The sequence below is a fragment of the Lithobates pipiens genome, unplaced genomic scaffold (assembly GCF_037356315.1).
Source record: "Lithobates pipiens isolate NorthernLeopardFrog02 unplaced genomic scaffold, aLitPip1_a1.2 Scaffold_8, whole genome shotgun sequence".
In the NCBI taxonomy this organism is placed as follows: Eukaryota; Metazoa; Chordata; class Amphibia; order Anura; family Ranidae; genus Lithobates; species Lithobates pipiens.
The window spans coordinates 80,671,392-80,689,011 of record NW_027507903.1 but is presented as its reverse complement, the minus strand read 5'-3'; positions in this window follow the sequence as shown (position 1 = coordinate 80,689,011).

The following is a 17,620-nucleotide window of genomic DNA, read 5'->3' as shown; positions in this document are numbered from 1 at the left end:
GTGGTTAACCCCTTCACTGCCAGTCACATTTACACAGTAATCAATGCATTTTTAATTACACTGATCGCTGTATAAATGTGAATGGTCCCAAAATCGCGCCAATGGTGTCCGATGTGTCCGCCATATTGTTGCAATCTTAATAAAAATCGCCGATTAGCGCCATTACTAGTAAAAAAAAAAATTATAAAAATTCCATAAAACTATCCCCTTTTTTGTAGACGCTAAATCACAATAAGTGTGTATTGATTGGTTTGTGCAAAATTTATAGGGTCTACAAAATAGGGGTTAGTTTATGGAATTTTTATTTATATATATTTTTTTCTACTAGTAATGGCGGTGATCTGCGATTTTTATCGTGACTGCGACATTATGGCGGACACATCGGACAATTTTGACACATTTTTGGGACCATTGTTATTAATACAGCGATCAATGCTAAAAAAAACTGCATTGATTACTGTAAAAATGTCACGGGCAGTGAAGGGGTTAACCACTAGGGGGCTAGGCAGGGGTTAAGTGTGTCCTGGGGAGTGGTACAGTATATGGTTGATGGCACTGTAATTATTTTATTAAAAAATTAAATCTAAGTACCTCTTCCTAACACATATACAGCTGTCATGACCCAGATCTTTCCCAGCCTGTCAGCAGGGAAATATAAGCAGGAGGAGCTTCCAGTCCTCTGCTGTCAATCACATGTTCAAAATAAAATAAAAAACAGCCTTTGGAATACATAGTAAAAACAAATAATTAATATCAATAAACTGTTTTAAATTGTCATACAAATAGTTATTTGTAATAAAATCTTTATTATTTTTTGGCAATAACATGGTGAGTGCAAATTTCTGCCAGTCACAGGCTGTGTCACACCCCTCCAGCCTGTGTCTTAGAATATGAGGGAGGTGATGCCTCCATCAATCTACATGCATTATTCCACCCCCATTGTGTTTAGCTGGTTAGTGGGCATGGAGGGGAGGATGGAGTGGGCTGTCATTTACCACTGTGATGTGAATGCATGTCTAAAGTCACATGGGCTGCTCAAATGTTATAGGGAGGAAATGCTCAGCATAGAAACTCACTATAAAATGAGTACGTGCAGAGCTGCCAACACTTCTGCACAATCCCCAACTACATTGGTGACTTAGAGAGAGAGTGAACAGCAAGATGCCTTGTACAGTGCCTTGAAAGAGTATTCATACCCCTTGAAATTTTCCACATTTTGTCATGTTACAACCAAAAACGTAAATGTATTTTATTGGGATTTTATGCGATTCACCAACACAAAGTGGCACAAGTGTGAAGTGGAAGGAAAATGATAAATATTTTTTTTTTTTTTACAAATAAATATCTGAAAAGTGTGGCGTGCATTTGTATTCAGCCCCCTTTACTCTGATATCCCTAACTAAAATCTATGGAACCGATTGCCTTCAGAAGTCACCTAATTAGTAAATAGGGTTCATCTCTGTGTAATTTCATCTCGGCATTAATACAGCTGTTCTGTGAAGACTTTAGAGGTTTGTTAGAGTATCTTAGTAAACAAAAAGCATCATGAAGGCCAAGGAACACACCAGACAGGTCAGCAATAAAGTTGTGGAAAAGTTTAAAGCAGGGTTAGGTAATAAAAGTAAAATATCCCAAGCTTTGAACATCTCACAGAGCACTGTTCAATCAATCATGTGAAAATGGAAAGAATATGGCACAACTTCAAACCTACCAAGACATGGCCGTCCACCTAAACTGACAGGCCGGGCAAGGAAAGCATTCATCAGAGAATCAGGCAAGAGGCCCATGGTAACTCTGGAGGAGCTGCAGAGATCCACAGCTCAGGTGGGAGAATCTGTCCACAGCACAATTATTAGTTGTGCCTTCCACAAATCTGGCCTTTATGCAAGAGTGAAAAGAAGAAAACCATTGTTAAAAAAAAAGCCATAAGAAGTCCCGTTTGCAATTTGGGAGAAGCCATGTGGGGGACACAGCAAACGTGGGAAAAAGTGCTCTGGTTAGATGAGACCGAAATGTAATTTTTTGGCCTAAAAGCAAAACGCTATGTGTCGCGGAAAACTAACACTGCACATTAGCCTGAACACACCATCCCCGCCATGAAACTGTCAGGTACTCACCAGGGGCCGAAGTGCTGAGAGCAGCTTCCCTTGCAACTGACTGCACAGTACCACTGAGGGTGGAACAGTGGGTACAGGGCACGAAGGGGCATGGGCTGCCAGCAGGTGACTTGTATGCAGGAAGTCTTCTGAAGGAAGAGATGCCCGTGCAGATGGCCTTGGGATATACTTGAAGAGAATGCCCGGCAGAGGTTCTAACACCTGACTTGCATGAAGGTCTGGAAGAGGGCTCATGCAAGATGCACCGGAACCAGAAGGTAAATAGCAAGCCAGTCTGTAAAAGAGGTAAGAAAAGTGCAGAAACAGGCCGAGGGTCAAACACAACTAATCAGTCCAGGAGCCAGCAAGGCAGAGTGCAGAGGATAATCCAGAGTCAGGCTGAGGGTCAAACATATGTATCAGTCCGGGAGCCAGCAAGGCTAAGTGCAGAAGAGAGAGGATATTCCAGAGACAGGCCGAGGGTCAAACACAGGTATCAGTCTGGGAGTCAGCAAGGCTAAGAGCAGGGAGTCCATTAAACAAGCCAGGGGTCAGGTCAGGAGAGAGTCAGTGTAGTCTTCAGGCAATCCGGGTCACAACGGGAAGTGGTAAACAGGAACAGGAAGCAGAAGAACACAGGTGAGCTGAGGAGACAAACCAGCAAAGACACAGAGCAAATGGTTGCCTTTTATAGGCCTGCCAGAGTGATCAGGTGATGTACAAACCCGCCGTATCGCTCACCCGTGTGCGCCTTTGCACTGGTCTACCCCGCAGGCACACAGGGAAGTCTGTTTATCCTCTGACAGAAACATGGTGGTGGCAGCATCATGTTGTGGGGATGCTTTACTTCAGGGACAGGGAAGCTGGCCAGAGTTGATGGGAAGATAGATGGAGCCAAATACAGGGCAATCTTAGCAGAAAACCGGTTATGCCGCATACACACGACTGGACTTTTTGACATCAAAGATCTGACAGAACGAATCCGTCGGACAATTCGATTGTGTGTGGTCCCCATCAGACCTTTGCTTGCCAAAAATCCTGCGGACTTTAGAAATAGAACATGTTTTAAATTTTCTCCGCCGAACCCAGTTCCTAGCGGGAAACCCGTTAGTCTGTATGCTGGTCCGACGGACCAAATACGACGTGTGGGCAGCTACAGCACCTGCCCGTGAGAGTGTTTCCAGCGCTTTCCTGTCCAGAGCTACAATGGAATGATTTAGATCAAAATATAAATTATTCTGTTAGAATGGGCCAGTCAAAGTCCAAGCTTAAATCCAATTAAGAATCCGTGGAAAGACTTGAAAATTGCTGTTCACAGACACTCTCCGTCCAATCTGATAGAGTTTGAGTTATTTTGCAAAGAAGAATGGGAAAAAATGTCACTCCTTAGATGTGCAAAGCTGGTAGAGACATCCCCAAAATGGCTTGCAGCTGTAATTGCAGTGAAAGGCGGTTCTACAAAGTATTGATTTAGGGGGACTGAATACAAATGCACACCACACTTTTCACATTTCTTTTTTTTTTTTAAAAACATTTATCCTTTTCCTTTCACATCACAATCATGTGTCACTTTGTGTTGGTCTATCACATGAAATCCCCATAAAATACATTTACATTTTTGGTTGTAACATGCAAAATGTGGAAAATTTCAAGGGGTATGAATATTTTTTCAAGGCACTGTAATACACCATTTATTGATAGATTTTTATGATGTGGGTTTAGCAACACCTTAACCTCCCTAGCGGTAATCCAGAGTCTGGCTTGGGCTGCAATTTTAGTACCACGAGCGGTAACCCTGAGCCAGACTCGGAATCGCATCGCTGGATACAGGGAGAGGTTTACTTACCTTGTCCCCTGGATCCAGCGATGTCCTCCACGCTGTGTGTGCGAGCCGTCCTCCGCTCGATTCACACAGTGCCCGAGTGCCGCCGAGCTCCGTTCCCTGCGACGTTACGACACACGGGAGTGGAGATCGGCACCAAATTCGAAAAAGTAAAAATACACAAAACACATACAGTACTGTAATCTTACAGATTACAGTACTGTATAAAAAAAATACACACCCCCTTTGTCCCTAGTGGTCTGTCCAGTGCCCTGCATGCACTTTTATATTATAAATACAGTTTTTTTCTACCTGGAATTTGGAGATTGTCCATAGCAACCAAAAAGTGTCCCTTTATGTCAAAAGTGATTTTAGACCAACTAGAAAACCGCGATAATAAATTAGAATCACTTGCAGAATTGAGCGATATCGATTTGTGGGGAAATTCGTCATCAAACACTAAATCTAATGACAGCGACAATTCTGCAAATGAGCAAATTTCTGTGTTTTTGGATTTGATTACATTATTGAATAATTTTTATTATTATTTATTATCATTATTTATTATATTATAAACATTATCATACCCAGGATGTCTACTAGACTCTTGTTTGAACAGATTTAAGAGAGTTATTCCTAAAGCCACATACACATTTCAGCGGACAGTCCGCTCGTGTGTGGGCTTCAGCGGACTTTTTCAGTGTGCAGTCTGGCGTACTAAGTATTTTGGAATTTCCGTAATACTGTCCGTCATACTTTGGTTTCAGCGGACAATCCGTTCGTCAGTAGGCTAGTTCGACGGACTAAGAATGGCGCATGCTCAGAAAGGATTTACACGGCGGAAGGTTGCATTGCTGTGTATTGGACTTCCTATTTCTAGTCCCGTCGTACGTGCTGTACACGTCATCGCGCAAGCTTTCGACGGACTGTTTGTGCATCCGTGTGTGGTCAAGTCCGTTCATTCGAAAGTATGATGGACTGTCCGTCGGATTGTATGACGGACTAAGTAGGCCATACAATCCGCCCGTGTGTACGCGGCCTAAGAATTGCAGGCCTACAATATAAAATGCCAAATTTCCATGCAAAATAATTGTACCGCTTTCAGCACCTAAAATCAGAAATAATCATACCGCCAAGGAGGTTAAGTTATATCAGCCGCAGCACGACATGAGGCAGTGAACTGCCTTACACTGTACTGTGCTGGGGAAAAGCATGACCTGCCATACTTTTTTTCAGAGCACACCACTGCAATGCAGTGGTGTGAGCTGGCCAGGTAGGAAACAAGGCATTTTGCCCTGTCTTGTGGTAGAGCTGTGCTGATATCACCTCCCAATGTAGTGCTATCAAACCTGGTGTCAGTAGACTCTTACACCAGCTAAGTTCCTGGTCTGTGTACTGCTAGTGTACACTATATTGTCCATAGTATTGGAACGCCTGCATTTACATGCACTTGAACTTTAATGGCATCCCAGTCTTAGGCCCCATACACACTATCAGTTTTTTTGCAGATTTTTTCCTTCAGATTTATCAAAACCATATAATATGAGGTCAAACCTTATTAGTTTCAATTTGTATGCAATCAGGCAGGCCCTTGCACTACATGGTTTTGATAAATCTGAAGGAAAAAATCAGCAGAAAATATGATAGTGTGTATGGGGATTTAGTCTGTATGGTTCAATATTGAGTTGGCTCACCCTTTGCAGCTATAACAGCTTGAATTCATCTGGGAAGGCTGTCCACAAGGTTTAGGAGTGTGTCTATGGGAATGTTTGACCATTCTTCCAGAAGCGCATTTGTGAGGTCAGGCACTGATGTGGACGAGAAGGCATGGCTGGCAGTCTGAGCTCATTTCATCCCAAAAGTGTTCTATCGGGTTGAGGTCAGGACATTGTGCAGGCCAGTTAAGTTCCTCCACCTCAAACGCACTCATCTATGTCTTTATGGACCTTGCTTTGTGCACTGGTGCTCAGTCATGTTGGAACAGGAAGGGGCCGTTCCCCAAACTGTTCCCACAAATTTGGGAGCATGAAATTGTCTAAAATGTCTTGGTATACTGACGCCTTAAGCCCCTGTACACACGGTCGGAGATTCTGCCAACCAAATCCGTCGGATTTTGCCCTTCGGATTTAGTCCGACGGATTGTGTCCGAAACTGTTGCATACACACAGTCGGGCCAAGTTGGCGAAAAATCCGATCTTTCAGAACGTGATGACATAATTTCGTTACGATGGGACTACATTCAGGCTAGTAGCCAATAGCTTTGATGTAGGAATTTGATCTGAGCATGTGTGGCACTTGGTCCGATCAAAATGCTATACACATGATCGGATTAGGTCCGACCAGCCCAGTTGGTCGGGAAATATTTCCAACATGTTGGAAAATTGGGTCGGACGGAGATTCGGACAGAATCAGTCCGATGCATACCACACACAGTCGGATTATCTGACGACACGGTCCAATAAGACGCATTCCGACAGATTCTCCGACCGTGTGTACAGGGCTTTAGAGTTCCCTTCACTGGAACTAAGGAGCCAAGCTCAACCCCTGAAAAACAACCCCACACCATAATCCTCCCTCCACCAAATGATTTGGACCAGTGCACAAAGCAAGGGAATCTCGGGCCCCCGCCCACTGGAGCAATCAGATGGGGAGAGGAGAGAGTCGGGAGTCACGTGAGCTCCAAGAGCCACTGTGAAAACAGATAGAAATCGTCTCTTTTTTTTTTTATAAAGCACAGGCACTAAGACACAGGTTTTTATCTAACAGGGGATGAAATAAAGATAACATAGTGGCTTAACAACCACTTTAAGTTAGAACTACATCTACTGATATGTCTAATATTTTTTAAATAATTGTATTTTTATTTAAGTATTGACAATAAAAGACATAGAATAACAATGTGGAGACACAGTGAGATCTCGTGCCATACTATTGCCATCGTAAAAACCACAAGTCAACAGTTATGATTAGTCATAGAAGCTAAAAAGATGTACAATACGATAGTAAAGATGAAAGATTAACCAAAAATATGCAACTAATGTCGTATACAATCATGACTTTGAGTTGAAAAAAAAAACTCCAGAGTACAAAGATAATTATGAAAAATAAAAAATAGATCTAACCCTCGTTAAATGCTAGGGAGTAAATGAGTGCAATACCATAAGAGTCATAAGATTTAAAAGTTCAAAGAGAAAGAAATAAAACTAAAAGAAAATGTCCATGGTCATAAAAAGATTCACACCAGGAGAATAGTGGAAATAAACCTTCCAGAAAGCATGGCTGTGACACATGGTAAAATTTGTTTTGTGTAGCTAATATACTAAGGCTCTGAACTCAAAATAAATAGATCCCAATGGCTCCCATATGCAATTAAAATTACATAGGTTTGGCTGTTGAATATATGGCTGGTTATTTCACATAGACCATATCATTTGTTTAACAGGTAGGACCATATAAATTTAATGGCCTGGTGAGAATATTTAAGGGTCTATTTACAGAAAAATGCATTGGTTGTATATGACAATCATTCACCCAGCCTTAACAAATTCTTGCTGTATCTTGCCTAATACTGTGATTTCCTTTGATTGTCAGCTCCATCTACTGGCCATCGTGCATTTTGTTTTCTCTGAATTATGTATTTCAGAAACAATATTGCATTATGATCACTAGAAGGCACTGCTGATCATAGGGAAATCTCTCTATTAAAAGAGGAGTATGGCCAAAGCTTTTTTTTTTGGCCATATTTCTCTTGTGGATCACAGGTGTGCAATTACTTTTGTACTCCTGTGACCAAGAGTCAGTTGACAGCTAGTTGAAGCCTGCTGTCAGAGGAATCCACTGAGGTGCCTGATTGACAGCTGACACCATCTCTCATTGCATGGCTGAGAGCCGATCCCAGCTGTCAGCTGTGCCCTCTCTCTATCCAGCTCTGCTATCCATTGTGCACAGAGCTGAACAATGGAGAACTGAGCGATCAGCAGTCATGCGACTACTTAGTTCTTAGTCTTAATGCTGACGTGGAACAGCTGCAACATCACATGGATGCTGCAGCATAGAGGTAAGTATGAAGGTTCATTTTTTATTAACCCCAAACTTCTCTTTTAAGCAAAATGGATCCGAAATTTTGTTCAGGCTGGAAACTGGATGCCTGTCACCTTTGTCCAATGAATTTTTTCATAGGTAGCAGACATGGGACTAAGTCACACATGTGCAAGTCACAAGCAAGTCTCAAGTCTTAACCTTCAAGTCTCAAGCAAGTCCCAAGTTACTGTGGCAAAAAACAAGCAAGTCAAGTCGAGTCCCTGATAGAAGTCAAGCAAGTCAAGTCAAGTCATTTATTTTGGTCAAGTCACAAATCAAGTCAAAGTCAGTGTTCAGGAAAGGTTTTGTTTTATTTTCAACATGAAAAAAACTGCTTTGTGCTTTTTTCTTGGCATATTAAAGAAACACTTTGAATGCCCAAACAGCAGACAAGGAGCAGAACACTCAGCAATTAAAGTGGTTGTAAACCCTCCCCCACAACTTTGTCCCATGTAAATCAGCATAAAAAACCCTAATGAACACTGCTTGTAGATATCTCCTTACTTGCTTAGTATTGTAATCCTTGTTGTTCTGTAGAATGACGTCACTGAGCATGCCCAGATCTCCCCTGATTTACGGCACACTCTCTATGTGCTTATCTATCTGTTATCAAGACATCCTACCGCACAACACTGAACTCTGCTAATCACTCAAAGCTTCCTCCTACACACCATGTGACCTCACATACAATCTAAACTTGGCCATTGCTGTAGTCTTATCAGCTGAAGCCGATAAGTCTGACAAAGGCAACCATTAGACATGGCACAAGTAAATACTATGAAATAAACAAGTCAGCTATGAACAGGGAAGCAGGGTTGCCATAGAAACGTTTGATTGAGAAGGAGGCTTGGTTAACAGTACAGGAAGTGCTCAACGCAAGGTCAGAAATACACTCCACTGTGGACTCAGAAAACAATACTTAAGATGGCGCTGCCTAACCCCTGGAAACAAGTTTTTTAAAGTTTCTTTAAACAGTAAGTAATATGTGGGCTGGGTTACAGTGGCTATAGTCTGATAATGACTTATTATAATGGACTAAATGAAAAGAAGCATCAGAGTGGGAGAGTTTACTTCCTCTTTAAATGACCAACAAGCCTGAAAAAATGTAGTCCTTGCTGAGGGGGAACATAACTAAGTTCAAAGTTTGAACTTCAAACTAATAACAAAGTATTTTAACATCTAAATCAGTGGACACAATGCCAACATCTGGACACTCGAATGGTGATGAGAATAGCCACTTAAAATGCCAGATATGGGGGTGTGCAATGGATCAGTTTTAGGGTTTTAATATACTTTGTAAATAGCACCCTATACATTTATAGTCAGTGGTAGTTGTATCCTCTGCATTATGCCCTGATAAAATAACATTTAATTACAGTGCAGGTCAATGTGATAATCACTATGATTGCATCAGCTAGCACTTATGTACAAATTTCATATAAAAACACAATTTTTAACATATGTAAAACAAGTGACCTAATGGACAATTCGGAGTGAGGTTCTTTTTGAACTAAAGATGTGTGCTTTATTTTTTGATTGTGCATTGTACTACAGCAGAATTAAAAAGCATACTATATAAAAATATACTATGCATATACAGTATACTAAACCTAGTATTGACAAGATATCTTCTCTGTTATAGAAGAGGATATGTAGAGGTGGTTGTCCATATAAAAATGGCAGGGATGAGGAACAAGGAAATTACTTCTCACTAGTATATATATTACTTATTTATATATTAAATTACTTCTCACTAGTTTTATATATATATATATATATATATATATATATATATATTCAATTTCTTTATATTAAATTATACAGTATATTATATTATAAACGTTATGGTCAGGCATCCGTATACCTGATCGGCGGCATCCCGGCGGGAGGCGGCCATTCGTCTGTGATAGGCAGGACACTCAATTTCCCAGCATTCAATGTTCCACCTATCACGAACATCCGTTCAGCCTCATAACACAGACGAGGATGAGAGGATGTCCATGATAGGCTGAACACTGCCTGCTGTGAAATTGAGTGTTCCGCCTATCACAGACGAAGAAGCACGGCTTTTGAACACTGCAATGTCCGCCATCTGTCTGCATGACACGCTGATCAGGTAGGCTTGCGGTTAGTGTGTTAGTGGTGGTTACGGTTAGGGGTAGTGTTAGTGGTGGTAGTGTTATGGTGCCAACTTACCAAGTCATTGCAAGTCATATAGCCCAAGTCAAAGTCAAGTCGCAAGTCAGTAGTGACAAGTCAAAGTCAAGTCGAGTCATTTATTGAATTCAGTCAAGCAAGTCGCAAGTCCTCAGACAGGTGACTCAAGTCTGACTTAAGTCAAGTCATGTGACTCAAGTCCCCCACCTCTGATAGGTAGTACCATTAGTGTAAAATGTTGTGCAATATCTATTATCAATTATAATTCCATTCATATTGAAGTAATACCTGCCTCCCACCCTCAGTCATAAATCTTTCTTACTGAAAACTATTGCCATGCCTAGGACTCAAAGTCTACTGGCTGAGGATAAGGTGACAGCTTTTGTCAATGGATCCTTCTGTTTCTTGTGTCCCTTTTATTTTTGGGACTCATCAGCAATCTATAAAGACTGAACCGACAGACCTGTATTGTCCATAGTAACCAATACAATGATACTTCATCTTTTTAACTATTAATATAACAGTGGCCACTGTAGAACTTCCTTCTCTTTGCATTTAGGCTCACAGATGCTAAGGTCTGTAGACTGAATTGGCCAAGGTGCTATGTGCAGGCAGCCCATACATATACCGTGTGAGCCGGTCGGCAAGTGGTTAAAGTGGTATTAAACCCAAAGCCAAAAATGTATTATATTGCAGCTTACCAATCATTAGATGTGGTGCTTGTTTAGGTTGTTTTGCCTCTGTTTTTCATCTGGTGATACACCTCCTGTATTACAGTACCCCATGCAAGATGATTGAGCACAGAAGGCACAGCAGACAGCAGCCTTGTTAAAGCGGAGGGCCAGCTGAACAAAATTTTTTTTTAAAAGTCAGCAGCTACAAACACATTAGAACTAAGGGAAACAGGCAGTGGAGCCTTGCGGTCTTCGCTGCCCGTTTCCTACTGCACATGCACGAGTCATGTTGCGCTTTGTGAATGGCTGGCTGTGTTCTGGGATGCACACAGTTCCCAGAACACACACCGCGCCACCTTCCCCAGAAGACAACGTGAGGAGGAGAAGACTGAAGATCACCGCGGTGTAGGAAGTGGTTGATTAGGTCGATCTGCCTAGCAACAGCCATTTCTGGTAAATAAAATTTTTTTTTATTTTTCTTCACATTTTTAGGAGCATTTTAATGCAATTTTTTTTTTTTACGGTTGCCCTCTACTTTAACCACTTGCTTACTGGGCACTTAAACCCCCCTCCTGCCCAGACCAATTTTCAGCTTTCAGCGCTGATGCACTTTGAATGACAATTGCGCGGGCATACAACACTGTACCCAAATGAAATTTTTATCATTTTTTTCCCACAAATAGAGCTTTCTTTTGGTGGTATTTAATTACAGCTGGGAGTTTTACAAAAAAAGTAAAAAAAATCATGTTTAATAGTTTGTTATAAAATTTAGCAAACAGGTCATTTTTCTCCTTCATTGAAGTGCGCTGATGAGGCGGCACTGATAGGCTGCACTGGTGGGCACTGATAGGCATAGTTAAGGTGGCACTAATAGGCACAGATAGGCACAGATAAGGCAGTACTGATGGGCAAAGATGGGCACAGATAAGATGGCACGGATGGGTGGCACGGATGGGTGGCACTAAGGGGCACTGATAGGTACCACTGATGGGCACTGATAGGTGGCTCTGATAGGTGGCACTGCTGGGCACTGATAGATGACACTGATGGGCACGGATATGTGGCACTGGGGTGCAGCACCGTTGTTAAGGCAGATTGTGGGCACTGATGGGTGGCACTGTGGGCACTGATGGGTGGCACTGACGGGGGCACTTATTTATTCCTGAGGTGGCACTGGCAGGGGGCAGGTGGGCACTGGTAAGCTGGCCGTGATCGGGACTGATGTCCCGATCACGGCCGCCGGTGATTAGCTCTTTTTTTTCTCCTTGCGCTGTCAGCGCGAGGAGGAAAAATAGCCGATTACCGGCTCCATTGTATCACATGATCAGCTGTCATTGGCTGACAGCTGATCACGTGGTAAGGGGTCGGGATCGACCCCTTGCTCGGATCCGTGATCAGACGAGTCTCATAGACTTGCCGATCACAGAGCGCGCAGGCCGCTCGTGCACGGGACGACGTCAATAGACGTAGTCCCGGCAAAGGAGGTCCGCGCTGTAGCCGTCATTTGGGTATAGCGCGGATCTCTAGTGGTTAAAGTTGATCCCCTGCTGATTTTATACGTTTGCCCACTGACAAGACGAAGAAATGATCAGTCTATAATTTTAATGGTAGGTTTATTTTATCAGTGAGAGACAGAATAACAATGAAAATATCCAGAAAAAATGCATTTCAAAAAAGTTATAAATTGATTTGCATTTTAATGAGTGAAATAAGTATTTGGCCCCTTCACAAAACATGACTTAATACATGGTGGCAAAACCCTTGTTGGCAATCACAGAGGTATAACGTTTCTTGTAGTTAACCACCATGTCTGCACACATCTCAGGAGGGATCCTGTCCAAGTCATTAAGGTTTCAATGTTGACGTTTGGTAACTCGATGGTGTTCTTGAGGTCATAGGCAGCATTCCTGCTCCTCCAAACATGACGAGTTGAGTTGATGCCAAAGAGCTCGATTTTGGTCTCATCTGACTTCAACACTTTCACCCAGTTCTCCTCCGATGTTCATTAGCAAACTTCAGATGGGCCTGTACATGTGCTCTCTTGAGCAGGGGGACCTTGCGGGTGCTGCAGGATTTCAGTCCTTCACAGGGTAGTGTGTTATAGACATGTGCAGAGTAAAATATTTTGTTTTGGAATTTAGTTTTCGTCCGAAAAATTTATTAATTTAGTTATTCCTGAAATTCGTTTTTATTTATTTCGTTTTTCGTTCAAAAATTGCATTTGTCCGAAAATCCACATGAATTACGTCGAATCTGTCTTTGAAGGCTTATGGTGCCTGTCGAATGTATAAAGAAGATTCGACGAAGCTAGTATATACTAGCATACTTTGTGTGAACTTTAGAACCCTATTAAAGTCTATGGGACTCCAATGTTCAAAATCTAAAGTGCTAATTTGAAAGGCTAATATGCAAGTTACTGTCCTAAAAAGTGGGACATGTATCAATGCAAAAAAAAGTTTTAAAAACATCCATTTTCTCGGGAGCAGTGATTTTAATGATTAAAGTGAAACAATAAAAGTGTAATATTCCTTTAAATTTCGTACCTGGGGGGTGTCTATAGTATGCCTGTGAAGGGGCGCATGTTTCTGGTGCTTAGAACTGTCCCTGCACAAAGTTTCATTTATGCAGGAAAAAAAGTCCTTTAAAATCACTCGTAGCTATTATGAATTGTCGGCTCAGTAATACAGAGAACACTCATTGAAAGTCATTGATAAAAAAATAAATGTATAAATAAATTTTAAAAAAGCGTGGGGGTCCACCAAATTCAATTACCAGGCCCTTCAGGTCTGGTATGGATATTAAGGGGAACCCTGCGTCAAATTAAAAAAATCCATACCAGACCCTTTATCCGAGCACGCAACCTGGCAGGCCGCAGGAAAAGAGGGGGGGATGAGAGAGCGCCCCCCCCTCCCTCCTGAACCGTACCAACGCTGGAGAGATGATCATCCATCCATCGCTGGATAGCAAGAGTGCATTAGCACCACTGGAATCTTTTTTTAATTTATTTTTTTTATTTTTAATAAAGGAATTTTTCAAAAGTGTGTTTGTCTTATTTAACTATTTTTTTACACTTTCTTTGTGAAATGGTATGGGTACTTTTGTACCCCCTTACAGGGGGGGCCAGGATCTGGGGGTCCCCTTGTTAAAGGGGGCTTCCAGATTCTGATAAGCCCCCCGCCCGCAGACCCCCCACAACCACCGGCCAGGGTTGTGGGGATGAGGTCCTTCTCCACATCAACATGGGGACAAGGTGCTTTGAGGGGTCACAGAACCCCAAAGCATCCTCCCAATGTTGAGGGCATGTGGCCTGGTATGGTTCAGGAGGGAGGGGGGGCTCTCTCGTCCCCCCCTCTTTTCCTGCGGCCTGCCAGGTTGCGTGCTCGGATAAAGGGTCTGGTATGGATATTTAGGGGGAACCCCACGTCAATTTTTTTTTAGTTGACGCAGGGTTCCCCTTAATATCCATACCAGACCTGAAGGGCCTGGTAATTGAATTTGGGGGACCCCCACGCTTTTTTTTTAAAATTTATTTATTTATTTTATCAATGACTTTCAATGAGTATTCTCTGTATTACGGAGCCGACAATTCATAATAGCTGCGAGTGATTTTAAAGGACTTTTTTTCCTGCATAAATGACACTTTGTGCAGGGACAGTTCTAAGCATGGGGAACATGCGCCCCTTCACAGGCATACTTTAGACACCCCCCAGGTATGAAATTTAAAGGAATATTACACTTTTATTGTTTCACTTTAATCATTATTAAAATCACTGCTCCCAAAAAAACGTTAGTTTTTAAAACTTTTTTTTGCATCGATACATGTCCCCTGGGGCAGGACCCGGGTCCCAAAACACTTTTTAGGACAGTAACTTGCAGAATCTTTTCTCTCTGTCAAATCTTTTTTCTCTGTCGAATATTTTCTCTATATAATCTTGGACTAATAGAGGTAAGGTTAGGCACATTCGACCACAGGTTCTATAGACACAGATTGTTATTGTCACGTCGAATCTCCTATTCTATATCGAACTGTTGTAACAACGAAAACGAAAATAAAGCATTTATTTATGTCGGATCTTTCGTTTTTCGGATTCTGTGCTTTCGTTATCGTTTGACAAAACGAAAACAAAAATACCTGAAATTCGGACGAAAACGAATGCACACGTCTAGTGTGTTATCAATTGTTTTCTTGGTGACTATGGTCCCACCTGCCTTGAGATCATTGACAAAATTCTCCCATGTAGTTCTGGGCTGGTTCCTCATTGTACTCATGATCATTGAAACTCCACGAGGTGAGATCTTGCATGGAGCCCCAGACAGAGGGGGGATTGACAGTTATTTTGTGTTTCTTCCATTTTGCGAATAATCGCACCAACTGTTGTCACCCTCTCACCAAGCTGCTTGGCGATGGTCTTTTAGCACATTGCAGCCTTGTGTAGGTCTACAATCTTGTTCCTGACATCCTTGGACAGCTCTTTGGTCTTGGCCATGGTGGAGGGATTGGAAGCTCCTTGATTGCTTATGTGGACTGTCTTTTATACAAGTAACAAGCTCAGATTAGGAGAACTCCCTTTATGAGAGTGCTCCTAATCTGAGCCCACTACCTGTATAGACGACACCTGGAAGCCCGAAATCTGATTGATAGGGGGATCAAACACTTATTTCACTCATTAAAATGCAAATCAATTTATAACTTTTTTTTTTATTCATTTTTTCTGGATTTTTTTGTTGTTATTCTGTTTCTCACTGTTAAAATTAACCTACCATTAAAATTATAGACTGATCATAAATTTTGTGAGTGGGCAAACGCACAAAATCACCAGGAGGTCAACTCCAGCTAACACTTTATATTTAGTTACAGAAAACAGTTTTGTTCCTTTTGGGATTAAGGTTTTATTTTAATAAATATAAGCTGATCATTGTAAGCACCCCTGTCAGTGGTAAATGGTTTATATCATCCCTGTAACTGATAAATCTGCAGGACATCTTGTTCTAGTGAACAACAAAGTTACTGACCAGGTAGCATCCTTCACCACTTTGACATAGGCATCCAACACTCCAAAAAATAGAAGATGCAGAACATTTTTTTAGAAAGGTTAACCCCATGAAATGGCAAATGTTGGACAGCACAGGCCAGACGACAGCTGTCTGATGTCACCCTGTTCTGTGTGCATCGCAGCACATATGATAGTACAAAAGTGTTAGTATAAACTGACTGATATTGTTTCCTTTTCATACTACACTACAGTGCATACAGTATCTCACAAAAGTGAGTACACCCCTCACATTTTTGTAAATATTTTATTATATCTTTTCATGTCACAACACTGAATAGATTAGACTTTACTACAATGTAAATTAGTGAGTGTACAGCTTGTATAACAGTGTAAATTTGCTGTCCCCTCAAAATAACTCAACACAGCCATTAATGTCTAAACCCTAGCAACAAACGTGTGTACACCCCTAAGGCCTGATTCACATGTATGCAGGTTGCAGTTTGCATATTGCAGGAGCATTTAGCATTTTTCAATACATGCTTTTCATCCATTGAAGTCTATGGAACCAAAAACTAGAAAAAGTCCCTGGCGTGAGTACACTCCTAAGTGAAAATGTCCAAATTGGGCCCAAAGTGTCAATATTTTGTGTGGCCACCATTATTTTCCAGCACTGCCTTAACCCTCTTGGGCATGGAGTTCACCAGAGCTTCACAGGTTGCCACTGGAGTCCTCTTCCACTCCTCCATGATGACATCGTGGAGCTGGTGGATGTTAAAGCGGAGGTCCACCCTAAAATGGACCTCCGCTCATCGGAATCCCCCCCCCCTCCGGCGCCACAATTGGCACCTTTCAGGGGGGAGGGGGGGTGCAGTTACCTGGATAATCCAGGTAACTGCACCCACTTCCGGGATAGCTGTCTGCGGAAAGGGGCGTAGATTACGCCCCTTTCCGCAACTGTCCGCCCCTTTGCGCAAGTGCCCCGCTGCCTGCTGGGAAACACACAGTTCCCAGAGGCAGCGGGGACCGTCCGGATTGCGCCGCGCGGCTCGCGCATGCGCAGTAGGGAACCAGGAACTGAAGCCGAAAGGCTCCATTTCCTGATTCCCATACCCAAGATGGCGGCGGCAGGACCCGACAGACGACCTAGCGATCGGCTTCGGGTGCCGACATCGCGGGCGCGCTGGACAGGTAAGTGTCACTATTTTAAAAGTCAGCAGCTGCAGTATTTGTAGCTGCTGGCTTTTAAAAAAAAAAAAAAAAAAAAAAAAACGCGGAGCCCCGGTGGACTCCCGCTTTAAAGACCTTGCGCTCCTCCACCTTCTGTTTGAAGATGCCCCACAGTTGCTCACTAGGGTTTAAGTTTGGAGTCCATCACCTTTATGCTCAGCTTCTTTATCAAGGCAGTGGTCGTTTTGGAGGTGTGTTTGGGGTCATTATCATGTTGGAATACTGCCCTGTGCCCAGTCTCCGAAGGGAGGGGATCATGCTCTGCTTCAGTATGTCACAATACATGTTGGCATTTATGGTTCCCTCAATGAACTGTAGCTCCCCAGTGCCGGTGTCTTGTCATATAACATCCTCCATCCGATAGTGTCCGCTGTGTACTGCGCATGCGCAGTACACAGCGACACAGATTCCGAAAATTGCCGAGGATGAACGGCTCCTATCCAAGTGGACATAGAGTAGGAATAAAAAAGAGCCGAGCGCAGCGAGGCCGACCCCAAAGCGTGGCAAGCGAAGCTCGCCCACGAGGGGCCCTCTAATATTCACAACCCTATGTCCGCTTGGATGGTGGGG